Here is a 12,150-nt window from a genome sequence, read left to right as displayed (position 1 = left end):
GTTTGACTGAAGTGGACAGCAGCATGTTTGTATGTAGCAGTCAAGTTACAATACCATGAAGATTAAGCTAGCCACTTTGCACCAGTCCATTGACCAAAGGCACCTTCATATGCACCCGGGTCCCTGAAATAAAGCAGCACTTCACACTGGTGGTGAGGGGCGGCTGGGGCATTCCAACAGGGCCCACAAAAACCTCCATCTCTGGTCCTTCGCTCCCGAGAGACAGAATGCTGGCACTGAAGCCCAGGAGTTGCCTACTCTTATTCTTGGACTACAGGCGTGCCACATGGGATGGCTAGCTAAGACACTGAAAGAAACAAAGGCCAGGTGGGATTAGTGGGAACTAGCAGACACCTCAAAAATGCCTTGGGATGTGGGGACATCCATGGTTGTGGCGTTGGACATGAGCACACACCTAAAGGGGCTTCTTCATGCTAAAACTGAGCCAATGCCACTGTCATAGCTATGGCAGGCTTAAGGGTCAGCTAGACATGAATACCTACCACAGTGCCAATCCAACTGTTATATCCGCAGGAGGAATCAATAGACATGCGCAAATTTGCATAAACGAAAGACACTGCCCACCCATGGTCCTGTGTGAGGATTCCACATGTGCCTAGGTAGACCTGTTGCCCATAAGATCACCGTCCCTTCCTATACTATGAGCCTTTATTCAGCTAGCTTGCCAGGCCGGGTCATAAATTGTGGGAGTGTAATACATAGGCTGTGAGGCACCCATGGGCACTTGGTGAACCCACTACTTTTCTTGCCCAGTTTAGGCCAGGACAGTTGATTAAAGGCACATATATATGATGGAGATAGTGTCAAATTGGTTAATTAAAGTGGGTGAAGGGACTTTTTTGAAAAAAAATAAAACCTGGTAGTCAAGTCAGATACATCACTCCCATGCCTGCATGTGGAGCATTGAAGCAAGTAGACGGTGCAGCTACTGGTAGGGAGGAGTCTCTGAGCACTGGCTGCGAAGCCCGTAGACATGCGTCCTCCCTGAAATGTGTAGGACCACCCTACGACATGCAACGTAGCATGAGCCTATGTTCCTGTTAGCTGATAACCTTTGCTACCTGCACGTGTATGGCATGACCTGGTCAGCACAATTACCATCAACTGCCTTTGATGACTAGTGACCAGTGACATCAGTTCAAGTGCCACCAAGATCTACCTCATGATCAGTGGGTGATGGAGGAGGGGTTTTCCCCACCAACTGCACCCCTCTGATAGGATCGTATCCCTCTTTGCCCTGATTAGGGAATCTAAGCAGTTTTAATGGCTCTGGACAAACAGTGAAAGCTAACAAATGTTTGTCTTCAGCAGAGAATGTTCCGAAAGTCCTTACCTGCTGTGAAAGAAACATCCAGGAATGTGCCCTAAAAATGAACTGGGCTGCTCCTCTGGTGAATAACTGGCAGTAGTCCATTACTGTGTGACAGGCCTTACCCTGGTACATGGGCATCATGGGCAGTGTATATTTTACTACCATTATTTGAAACTTGGTTATCTGATCAGTTCAAAGCCCCCTTTTAAAGAACTTGTGCTATGGAGGCCATCAGTATCTTGGAGGTGTGGACACCCGCAGATGGACTGGGCCAGAGGAGAGAATCCAGGAAATGAGTACTGCAGGCCGGTGATGAGGCACTCACACCCCTTTCTGCAGCATATGTTGGGTGAATGTCATCTGGAGCAGACCTCCCTCACTGCGAATGCTGTGAGCCTCTTTGAGCTCTGTGGCTCTAAAGGTGAGGCAGGAGGGCAAGAGGGCCACCACTGTGCAATTATAGAAAGAAGAAGCAGGGGCCATTCAGAATATCATTTGGTGATATCCCAGGGTGACAGGAATGTGTTTATAGGTGCTATGTGCATAAGGCAAACTTTCTATAATGAAAATTACAATGATCAATGCCAGTTATGAAATACCACTCTTGTCTGGATCCTCATCTTAATCTTTGCATGTCTGACAGGTCTGACACATTTGCTCAAGGATTCCTTGGAGGTCTGGAGACCCTAAGATATATATTGCTGCTAGACACACCTAGGAATAAGGGCGCCAAAGTTTGAAAGTAAGAAATTAGGTTATTTGTTAAGGGGGGGTGAAAGCTCCACTCAAGAAACAACCATAATCCTTGCAAGGGTGAACAAAAAAAGTAATTAAATTATTCTTTGCATATTCCTCTGGTAGCTTGGCACAAAAGCAGTCAGGCTTAACTTAGAGGCAATGTGTAAACAATTTATGAAGCACACGATCAGTAATAAAGTGTAAACACAACACAATAAAAATCCCATAGCAATTCAGGAAAGCAGAGTACATTTTAATGAATATAAGGATACTAAAATGACAAAAATCCAATCAGTAAAACTGGAGATATTCAATTTTAACGTTTTTAAGGGAAATTGTACCTAAAAGCGCCACTCATGGTTAGACCGAGAGAAAGTCACAAGTTCAGGCCAGCTGCTATGGATTGTGGGTCAGATACAAGGACTGGGTCAGTCCCACTCAAGAGTTACCTTCTCAAGTACTATGTGAAGAGTTCTGTTCTCATTAGAAAAGGTCACTAGGAGAAGGTCTTCGGTGTGAAGAACCGGTCAAGAATCATGGGCAGTCGTTTCAGTTGCGCGAAGATCCGGTCTTCGCTGGAGCTTTACATTGATGATTATCGCACTCTGTCGTTGCTGTAGCATAAAATGAAGGTCTTGCATTGCGGGTCATTGCAGATGGTTGCTGTCAGCACAAAGAGCAGACTTCACCAGAGCTTTGTGTTCGCCATCTCCGTGGGCGGAAGAGTTTCGGCATGAAAGGGCCCATTCACAGCCACATGGAGCCCACACTTAATGATTTTCACCTTTTCTTCTTAGAGAAGCTTTCACTGATGGCAGCCAAGGGTACAGAATCAGGTTAGCATCTTTTTGGGAACAGGACTCCCTCCAGCAGAGGACAGAAGCAGGGCTCAGGCAGGTCCAGTTGCAGCTGGTCAGCTGGGCAGTTGCAGAGAGGCCTCTGAAGCTTACTCTGTTCTGGTAACTCACACAGGAGGTCAATCAACTGACCTTAGGAATCACTGTGGGTAGCTTGGGATCAAGGCATGCAGGTCCAGTCTTCCTTTTTCAGAAAGCAAAGCATTGCTCCAAGAAGCAGGACAGTCCTCTAATGGCATGGCAGTCCCTCTTCTGGGTCTCCCACAGGTCCAGGAGTGTTCTGATGAGTGGCTATGGAGGTCTAATATTTATACCGGGTACCAACATTTGTGTGGGGGATTCCCTGACCTACCTAAACACTGCTTCTGGAAAGTTCTTCCCCTGGTCAGGGCTCCTAAGAGGGGTGACAAAAGACAGGGCAGGCTTGGTGTCAGTTTCCTTTGTGTGTGCTGCAGACAAATCCCTTTGAAATATAAGTGGGACTGGATACAGCCCCTCCCCGGTCATCCTGCAAGGGTGGCCCATCCCGTCCACACCTAAGCCCACTTTGTATTACTGTCTGGATGTAAGACAGAAACCCCAACAGCAGAGCCATTAACAGTTATGTGACCCAGGATACTGACAGGAAAGCACAGTTGGTTGGGATAAGAAAGGGCCAAATTTCCCAAAGTGCCATTTTCAAAATTGAAAAACTCCAACTTCACCATTAAAGAGGATTATAAATTACAATTAATTTTAGTGTAAACAAGATATCTGCTCCCTCTCCAAAGTTAACACTTATTAAATGTAATGAGGTAACCCAATGTAAGTCACTGGGAGAGATAGGCCTTACAACAGAGAAACATTTATTTTTCTTTTTATACTACTATGACACGTAAAACTTAAGTGCACATGCCCTACTTTTTAAATACATAGCACCTTGGCTTATGGGCATTTAGGACCTACCTTGTGGGTAACCTGTATGTATTACAATGGAAGGTTTAGGCCTGGCAAAAGGTTTATTTTGTCAGGTCTAAATGACAGTTTTAACTGCACTATGGGCACCAGAAGTAGGCCTGAGACATAGGCTACTTTAGTGGGTGCCACAGTTAGTGCTGTTTTCCACCAGTAGCATTTAATTGACAGGCCCTGGGTACGTACAGTACAATTTACTAGGGACTTACAAGAAGATTAAATGTGCCAATTAAGTGTAGTCCGATGTAATCATGTTTGAAGTAGAGAACACAAACATTTTAGCACTGGTTAGCAGTCCCAAAGCCAACATAAACAGATTCAGCAAACTGGAAGGATGAAGGCAATACTTTTGGAGGAATACCATACCAAGGATGTCAGGTCTAACAGTGCATTTTATGGCTTTACCTGATTAATACATTTTCATCTCAAAACATTGTACACTCATGGCTGTATCATTTTTGGTCCCTTCCTTTTCATAATATCCTCAGAGCAATGCAATTGAAGTCAAAAGCAAATCACTTAACATACTCTACCAACTCAGTAATTTGGAAAATTACACATTCCTTGCATTTCAACAAGTATTTAAGAAGCTTATGCTTTCTGCCAGATGACAGTCTAGAATCATATTGATAGTTTATATGTTGTCTTTCTAGCTGCTCATCACAGCGTGGCCCATTTTCCTTGGGCTGCCTCGTAAATGGCATATAAAATGCAATAAGTGAAAATCCTCACTACGTACCCAGATCTGGACTAAAAGCATGAATACAGTGGCGTGCCTGGTACTTTAACATGGGTGAACACCTTTGTTTCTGAGTTAACCCACACACTGTTACCATCCTTTGGACATATCGTTTCAGTTTCTCAAATCCCTGACCATCCCTTCCTGCAAGAAGTGTCCAATGAGATCACGGCAACTACTCAGAGGGGGTTGTGTGGCAGAATATCTGAACTCCACATCTACATACCTTGAAGATATGTATCATCAAAATATACAGATGTGGAGTTAGGAATTACATATACTTACCTTCACAATATTGTGGTAGTCGATATTAAATATACTTTTTTTTTTAGGACGGTTTTCAAACCCTGATATTTTGGTAGTACACAGTCAGGGGGCTTGCCTGTAAAAAAAACTCACACCCACAATCACTGTATTGTTTCTATCTCTGAAATTGACTGAAAATATGTATATACTTTGAATAAAGTTATGAGCTTTAATATTTTATGTTGATTATGTATAACTAACCATCTTTTTTTTTTGCAGTGACCACTGTGTAGTGTCCGTTCTAATAAACTACCACTTCCTCAATTTCTAATGAATAATCAAACAAACTCGTGCATGCACAAGTTACATTCAGTTTTATTTTTTCTACTGCTTCTCAATGTGGAAACAATGGTTATCATATAAAAGGGAGTGGTTAGAATAATCCTCTGAATAAGTATTTCTTCAGTCTTCACACAATGGGTAGCCCGTACTTAGGTCCGATGTTGTGTTTATTGACAATAGTCATACTGCGGCAGGGTTTGGCCACCGCCCCAGGGCTCCTGTTGACTTGTGGTTTTAATTGATCATTCAGCCTTTATCAAAAGAATCTGTTATTTGAGCCACGAGACAATTGTCTTTGTGGTATGCACGAAATGCTTTGTCAATGTTATTAGTCATGTTCTTAAAAGCCAATGTTTGTGTTGTAAAGTTTAGAATCCCCATAACTGAATGGATCTGCTGGCCCACTGGTGCCCAGTTTGCAGGCCACAGTGGTCTTGAAATTTATTGGACCATTTCAGCTTGATTTGAATATCCGGTTGTGAAAAAAACGGTCTGTATAAAAACATTTTAAATGCCTTTAAAATCTCATGAACCACCCCTACGAATCAGTGTCTTGCACAATATATTAGATACCTTACCTGTTAAATAACCTGGTCGATTTCAATTATACTTCTGTGTTATTTATTGAAAGATAATGCCCTTGACGTGTTATCTTCATTTCCTGAGGCCTCTGTTTGCGAGGCTGCAGCTGTGCACACAGTTGTCGCACATTCGGTAAATGTTTCCCTATCCTTCTTGAGTTTCAAACATACTTCAGGTCATAAAAATAGCTTGAAAACAATCATGGTTACGGACTACAAACATACAGTTGAAATGCTCCCGAGGAGCCTGTTTAGGGCTGGCTTTACAAAAGAGGTTTGTTGGGGGCACTTTATGTTTCTTTCTATCACACAAACGCCGGGGAAATGCTGCTGTGTGCGCGTCACCAGGGCCCAGCGGGCAAGAATGAGTGGGCCTACAATGTACACAGGCCCATTGACTGCTAGCATGCGCCTAGGCAATCTGGTCCATTCTACCCTACATTGTAGAAAGGCTGGGAAATGTAAGACAAAATCCAATGCTTTCAAATGATACCGTTTATGTATTGTTTTACATTTGCGTTGCACTACCAAAAGTACTTGCTTGTAGGTGCTATCTAGAGGTGAGAGAGCAGTAAGCAGAGGGCTCAGAGCTGGGAGGCATGGCAATGAAGACAGGAGGGCTGCTGGGCTGGTAATACTGTATTTATAGAGCTTGTTGTTTGTGACTCAGAATAAGTGTGGTACCATTTGTTTTCTCAATGAAGTAAAGTTTGGGGCACTGCAGATGTGTTTGAGAGGGAATTGCATAAGAGAAGGCGTGCTACTGAGGTCAGGTGACTAAGTGTCCCAGATTCACCAGGACAGTCACCATTTTTCATCACCTTCCCTGGCAGGTTTCACTAAATCCAGCACATATCCCAGTTTTTAGAATGTGATGAGTGAACAAAAGGAGGCACGATTTCTCTCCGGTGCAATGCAGGATTAGTTATTAGTCTTTTCAGAAATCAATTTAATTGACACAGATAATACTGTGGGTAAAAGTTGCGTTGAATCAATTCTGCTTAGAGCCACTTTGGCTGTGTATTCTATGTTGGTGAGCACTGTCTTTTAAGAACTACTGTGCCCCACGGTGGATGTGAAATTCGATCTCCCTACACTGAGGATTTCCTATCACTTCAGCTCTGGCATTTAGGTCTGAAAATAAAGACTATTCTGATTTGGCCACGGGTGGCAGGTGTTGTGGTAGTGTATTTTATTCTTAACACACTGTAGGGGGGGGTGGGGGGGAAGCTATTATAAGACGAGTAGGTCCAGTATCAGTGCTCCCAAAGAACATCGTATTAAACGCTAGGGGGTAGCTGTTCCTAAGGTCAAAGAAAGTCACAACCTTTTCTGGTTGGAAATGAAATATGAGAGTGGTCAATCTCAATAAAGGGGGAATCCCTCCTTTTAGATATAGTGCTCTCACACACCCTTGCGAGTGTCATGCTTCATCATCGGGCATTGCTCCTCGTGGGGGTGGCGCTGCTGTCCTCCACGGGCCCCGCGAGAGGGCTCTTTATTGTAGATCTTTTAAGGAGACGCCGCGGTTGTGCATGTGGGTATGTGGGCCTAGGATAGTGAGTGAGTGAGTTAAAATCTCCAGTCGGTACCTGGAACCTAAGTTTTTTCAGGGGTCCGAATGGTAAGGTTAAAATTTGGTGGGATGCTGGAGCTCCTCTTTGTAACAAATTTGGAGAGGGAATACGTGTCTTTCCGCTGCTCTCAGAATCTGTGTGAATGTGTATTAAAAAGATAGAGTGGTCAACATGTTTTGCGCTTCTTTTAGATCCATAAGGGATCCAAGGGCGCTTTGTCAGGAACGAGAAATGTGTAAATAAGGGAAAGTAAACAGGAATCAGGGAAGAAAGGGCCCTGTATACCTGTGGTACCTATAGTCATGTGTAGATGCGTCCTTGCGCTGAAAGGAACGTGTAGTACAGGTTCCTAAACCAAACCCCTAAATTCAGAAAGGTGGGCCACGTCAGCGCTCACTCAGGTTGTAAGGCAGAGTACAGTAGCTCGACCCGTCCTGGTCCCAGACCTACCTGTCCATAGTGAGTAGCCGGGATCCATTCGGACCCCTGAATAAAATTAGGTTCCAGGTATCAACTGGTTATTTTAACTCACTCACTCACTATCCTAGGCCCACATACCCACATGCACAACTGCGGCGTCTTGAGATTGACCACTCTCATATTTCATTTCTAACCAGAAAAGGTTGTGACTTTCATTGACCTTAGGAACAGCCACCCCCTAGTGTTTAATAGTGTATTTTATTCCGCTGAGGCTGGCACAGATCTGGGGTGGGGGGCAGAGGCTGGGGGGGGTGCCATGAGTGGGGGTAAAGAATAAAAGAACATACCTCCTCGCCACGTCTCGCCGCTCTCTCCCGTGTCGTCTCCGGAACAGAGCACCCAGTAAGCACTCAGGCTCTCCTGAGAAAATCACAACGCAGCGTTGTGATTGGTCTGAGTGCCGTCGTTTGGTGCTCAACCAGAGAATGGGGGCCTTGGCATGTTATCCACCCAGGCTGCAGCGCAGCCTGGGTGTAGAACATGCAAAGTACACATAAATGTTTGGCGGGCCTCAGTGGGCGGCCAAACATTCATGCGCAATTTAGGGAGTGCAAACTACTCCTCCCCTGCTCTGTCAGCGGAGTAGCCCACCCTGAACCACCCAGAAAGCTGCCGTAACAAGGAACAAATAAAATGATAATAACTTAGAGTTATTATCATTTTATTTTTCCTTTAGTGACACTGCTTGAAAGCCGCCACTGTCCAAGTGTGAGATTGCTGAGCTTTCCAGGCATTTATAGACAAGCCAGTGGGATTTGAATGTCCTTCTGGAGTCGAACTTTTGCCAGTGGGGTTCTGCTTGCTTAGATTACTTGAATTCCCCAACCAGAGGAAAAAGTACATGTAAGTGTTGAAATTAGGAGAGTGCTGGATTACATTTCAAGTGAATTAGGTGTCTTGCAAAGGGCAAAATATTATGAGACAAAAATGTGATTGAATCACTGTAAAGGGAAAACTGGAAAAAAATAGAAGGAAAACCTAGAGATCTACTTCTTGAACCACAGTTATAGACTACAGTCTTTGGTTACCTCTTCCTTGAGCAACAGCCTAAGTTTTCTGGCTTTGTTGACTGAGGCCATTATAGTCAGATACTGATATCATCTAGAATCATATACTTGATCAATCGAGATTTATGAAAGCTGTGTGCAGATATTTTAGGAGCGATGTCTATAGATTTTGTGACTGCACAAAGGAATATAAACGAATATGGAGGCGTCACCAAGATTTTTCCAATTTCAGTAACAGCACCTATGGCAGCCAGAGGATGATGAGATGATGCATAACACTTATCCTGTATGTATCCTGGTTACTTCTGTCTCAATAACTGCATCATTCTCAATGGCTGCTGTAGTGTATGGGTTCACCTTGAAGAAACGCCTGCTGTCCCATGTGATAAACTAAAATAGAGCCCTGCTGACTTGTTAACATTGACAATGCTGCGCTGGGTGAGATCTCACCCGCAGCCACTTTATATAATGTGTTCCTGAGTATGTATGGATTAGGACCACAACGAAGTGTTGCAGTGTATTTCTCCTCCCTTGATATACATGGGATATACTTAAAACCTCCACTCATTCAATTCAGTCAAATTCAAATTTAAATGAACTTTGTCGGCTTAGTAAAAAATATTAGCCGTACGACCAGTGGAAAAAATCAAGGTTAATACATGGTTAATATGCCACAAAGGTGTACACATTTATACAAATATTGTTTGGTAGACATGCTTGAGATCATATTTCGTTTCTAGCCTTAAGAAAGGATGTGACACATCTCGCAAATGTCAATGTCTCTCATTCTCTTAGAATGCTGCACATTTTATATTTATCAGGTATTCCTGGGGAGTTTTTTTTTTTACTTCATAGACAGTTCCCAATGGAAGAGTTCTCTAATATCGCTGTGCCTTTATAGTACGTGCATCGCTATTCATGGGATGTGGGTACGCCATGCTCCATTCATGGAACAAAGACACCACATCGTACAAGAAATGTAAAGACCACAGACTAGTTTATTACTATGTACATAATTCGCATGCAAACCATGAGTATATTTTATTGCAGGAGTACCTTCAGGACTAATTTATGGAACTAGTCCCCAATACCATTTTTTGTAGTTTCATATAGCAGAAGGACACATATATTTGTATGTCTGGCGTTAGCCAAGACCTTTTGATTTTACTAAAATATGTATAACACAATTACATATAGGGACTTTCAGCCACTTTTCTTCATCGATTGGTCTGTTGTTGTGTCATTCACATTTTGCTCAAAAACCGACCGTATATAGGATGAGGCAGTGGGTCAGCCTACTTAAGCCACTGGTTAATGTCACTTTGTGCAACTACATTTTGCTCTCTCACAAGGACACATGCACACACAAGCTAGCTCCCTTCAGTGCTTTTGTTTTCACTTTATAATGACTGTAGTGTGACATTTGTGTTTAGAGCCTGAAGTCACTTCTGATGCACAGTCCATCTTTATTACATCCCATCTCCTGCCAATGCTTTTGTTAATTCCTTTTGGACTGTTATGCTTTTCTGACTGCTGCTATTTCAAAGCACACCAGATTGTGTCAATTTGAAACTGTTCTGTAAGTAAGTTATCCTCTTCTTACTTGTTATCTTTTTCTTCTTCCTTCGTTTTTCCTAATTCCTTTCCCTCTTTCCTTCTTTCCTTCTGTCACTCCTTCTTTCTTTTTCTTTCTCTTTCCTTCCTTCGTTTTCTCTTTCCCTCTTGCCTTCTTTTATTCTTGCCTTGTTTAATTCGTTTTTCCTTCTCTTTCCTTATCATTCCTTCTCTTTCTCTCTCTCTCTCTCTTTCTTTCTTTCTCTCCCCTTTCTATCTCTTTCTTTCCTACACCTTCTCTCTTTCCTTCTCTCTTTCTTTCTTTCTTCCTTTCTTTCTTTCTCTCTCTCTTTCATTCATTCTTGCCTTCTTTCATTCTTTTTCCTTCTCTCTTTCCTACTTTCCTTACCTCATTCTTTTTCTTTCATTCTTTGATCAATTCTTTCTTTATTTGCTTCCTTCTTGCCTTGCCTTCCCTTCTCTCTCTCTTTCTTTCTTTTCTTCTCATTTCTTCTCTTTCTTTCTTTCTTCCTTATGTTCCCTTATCTTTATTTCCTTCTTACTTTCCTTCTTTCAACCCTTCTCTCTTTCATTCATTCTTTCTTTCTTTTATTCTTTCTTTTTTCTGTCACTATATTTTACCTTTCAATCTTTCTTTCTCTTTCAATCTTTCTTTCAATTTCATTCTTTCTTTCATTCTTTCATGACTTTTTCTTTCTTTCTTTCTTTCTTTCTTACTTTCTTTCTTTCTTACTTTCTTTCTTTCTTTCTTTCTTTCTTTCTTTCTTTCTTTCTTTCTTTCTTTCTTTCTTTCTTTCTTTCTTTCTTTCTTTCTTTCTTTCTTTCTTTCTTCACTAAGGGTCAATGTATCATTCCATCAATGTATCATTCCACTTCAGCCATTGGCTGGCTGCACTAAGAGCTACTTTACGCCATCCTTTCACAAGGAACGCATCCATAAACAAAGTAGTTCCATTCAGTCTCAGGGAGTACTATGGTATTGTGTGGTTTTTTGGAGAGCCAAAAGAATGTTTATGCCAATAGCAAATTATTTATTTTTTAGATTGATAAGGGCCCGATATATGCCCAAAAAATAAAGTTTTACAAAAACCGTGACAAAACAAAACAAGATTTACCAGATGGCTGGAAGCCAACGCCAGATCCATTGGGTTTGCCAAAGTTTGTTTTATAGGCACAGGGAGACTGAGTGATTTACCCTGAATTGTAGGAAGTTGAGCCGGTGCCTAGAGTCAAACCTGGTTTGGTAGCTCTGGCTGTAGTACCACATACTCTCCCCATTGAGAGCAACACTTTCATGGAAAACTTACTGAACATCTCAAACCTTACCTCTTTAACATTTGGGAACAGGTAGAGATCACACTTTTTCCCAGTGGCGTGGCTAGACACTTTGCCGCCTGCGGCGGTCCGTGCCTTTCCTTTCCTGTTCTGCAGCGGGCACATGAAAAAGAGAAGAGGGGGGGGTGTTCGCGACTCCTGCGTTTGCCGGAAGTCGACATACGCATCTAAGAGCAGGAACCCCCCCTCCCCCTCTCCCCCCGCTAAGCCACTGCTTTTTTCTCAATTTATATTTTGTAGAATAGGTGATCGAAGCACAAAGGCAGTTCAGTTGAAAGAGTACCCTACAGTAATTGTATCATTTGTCATTGGATGTTTAAGGGGCCATGTAGCAGCAAATGACATTCTGCTGAAAAGCTACGTAATACAGTATGTAGCTTATCCCA

The sequence above is a fragment of the Triturus cristatus genome, chromosome 4_1 (assembly GCF_964204655.1).
Source record: "Triturus cristatus chromosome 4_1, aTriCri1.1, whole genome shotgun sequence".
Classification (NCBI taxonomy): domain Eukaryota; kingdom Metazoa; phylum Chordata; class Amphibia; order Caudata; family Salamandridae; genus Triturus; species Triturus cristatus.
This window is presented reverse-complemented; position numbering follows the sequence as displayed.